Genomic DNA, 2,824 nt, shown 5'->3' with positions numbered 1-2,824 from the left:
GTCCCAATAAAAAATAATAATTGTGGAAAATAATTAATAAAATATGAAAAAAGTATTCTATAGATGAACAACTAATAAAAATAACAAATAATAATAATAATAATAAAAAAACAAAGAGGGAGATTTGGGCCCCATACATTCGATTACAGTAACTTTACACTTACTGTATATTAAGATTTGCACCTTTACTGCCCACGGCTACATTTCACCTGATATGTATAACTGGCAATAATACACGTCTATAATACAACAACCAGCGGATCGAGCGCATCGACTATATACAAAGATACGGGGTGAGAGTTTGTAAGCTCAGATTATCTTGTTATTAATGTTTTATTATTTTAGTAATTTCAATCCTTTCATTCTGTTTTAATATATAATAACAATAATTAAACTTGTAAATTTTAATTTAAATGTGTAAATAGAATTAGTAATGTAGTAATAAATAATTATATTTTTGAAATACTTATTGTATTGATAATTACTATAATATGTTGTATATTTATGCTACATCTGCAATGAATAAGCAGGTGGCACATTCCATAATTATATCTATGATAGTTATATCTTAACATAAAATATATTAATATATATACCCTATATGTACCATAACATAACAGTGATTATAAAGCAAAAATGCTCAATTAGTTATGAATTTAGTAAAACATTTTTTAAATTGTTATTATATGGTAGTTATTTTTATTTAATTCTATGTTAATTAATAATTCTATGTGTCCGCATTGAATGTATTTATACTTGCGACAAACATAATTTAATTTAATTTGTAAATTATTTGTATACAGTGTGTATAGATTAATAGACAAAATTGATATTTGTTCAGTAGTATAGCTACATTCAATTATCTGTATGTGTGTATATGGATATTGATGTTTAGTAGTGATTATTTAATAATGATAAAAATAATAATTGTTATTTTTATTTTTATTAATAATAATTGTTATTTTATTACCTTCAGCATTTATTTGAATGTAAGTTTCTATATGTTGAATGTTTATCCTATGTCCAGATTGAATGTATTTATATTTTTATTACTCTACATAGGATAGAATAACAGTGGTGGAACCAGTTAAGGCAATGGGCCTAGCTGAAACACATAATAAGATACAAGTACAAATAATAAAACATACAATTTTGTTTTTTCTTCCACTTTATTTAAAAACCGACATATACATTAACAAAAAAAGTATACAAAGTACATAATAGATGACTACGGCATAAGAGCAGAACAAGGTTTTAAAAACATACAAATTTACGTAACATAACTATTATTATTATTATTATTATATTATTATTATTGTTATTATTATTGTTATTATTATTATTATTATTATTATTATTATTATCAATGTATTCATTCTTGTATTACTTCCAATCTTTTCATCCTGATTTAAATTTATAAAGAACTTAATTTTTAAATTTTAATTGAAATGTGTAAATTGAATTAGGTACATGGTATTTATGATATTATATTTTTAAATGAGTTAATTTATTGTAGAGATAATTACTATAATATGTTGATTAATTATGCTACGTCTGGAATGAATATGCAGGATGGCGCGTTCTATATATCTATTCTATCAACTTTATAAGTTGAAATACAATTTGTTGTATATGTCTGTACCAAATTTTTTCATCCTAATTTAAATTTATATAGGACTTAATTTGTAAATTTTAATTGAAATGTGTAAATTGAATTAGGTACATGGTATTTATAATATTACATTTTTAAAGGAGTTAATTTATTGTAGAGATAATTATTATAATATGTTGATTAATTATGCTACGTCTGGAATGAATATGCAGGATGGCGCATTCTATATATCTATTCTATCAACTTTATAAGTTGAAATACGATCTGTTGTATATGTCTGTACCAAATTTTTTTATCCTGATCTAAATTTATAAAGAACTTAATTTGTAAATTTTAATTGAAATGTGTAAATTGAATTAGGTTCTGTACATGGTATTTATGATATTATATTTTTAAAGGAGTTAATTTATTGTAGATATAATTACTATAATATGTTGATTAATTATGCTACGTCTGGAATGAATATGCAGGATGGCGCATTCTATATATCTATTCTATCAACTTTATAAGTTGAAATACGATCTGTTGTATATGTCTGTACCAAATTTTTACATAGTACATACACTTCTGACATATCTGCTTCACAAAATAATTGTGAAACTGAAGGAAGTTACAGAGGCATAATGATAAAACAAGAACTTTATGCACAATGAACACTGCTAAAACATATACAGTATATCAAGAGAAAGGTCTACAGTATTACTGTATGTAGCACGAGCAAGCCTTTTTAACCTTCTTCCACTTCCAACAATAACTTAGTACAATACTGTTTGACTAATCAGAATCGAATGCAAACTCTCTTCTCCTAGCCATATTATTATCTTAACCACATGAAAAGTTTACCTAAGGGAATGTTGCTCAAGAAAAATAACAATAATAGGTAAGTACAATGTGCAGCAGAATGTGTCGACAATTAGCGTGATCCATGGCCTACTACCTGTAGTTGCTCAGGAAATATCTACTGTGCATTTAAATTTAAGTGCAAAGCTAGCCTTTATCTTTGTCAAAATCAATCCATTGCGACAAGGTTTAATAGTCCGGCAGCTTAGCAGATGGATGTGGACGTTCCGGACAAAAGCACCAATTTTTTTTTACATGCTCCTTATGGTCATAGCATTCAATTTTTGGTAGGAACCACCTCATCCGAGGTCATTATGGCGGCCATCTTGGATTTCAAAATGGCCGCCTAATAAAACCTATGTTTATCTATAT

This window comes from Anneissia japonica, unplaced genomic scaffold, assembly GCF_011630105.1.
Source record: "Anneissia japonica isolate Jap-2015-1 unplaced genomic scaffold, ASM1163010v1 scaffold287961_len116307_cov110, whole genome shotgun sequence".
NCBI classification, from domain to species: Eukaryota; Metazoa; Echinodermata; class Crinoidea; order Comatulida; family Comatulidae; genus Anneissia; species Anneissia japonica.
Note: the sequence above shows the minus strand (reverse complement) of the source record.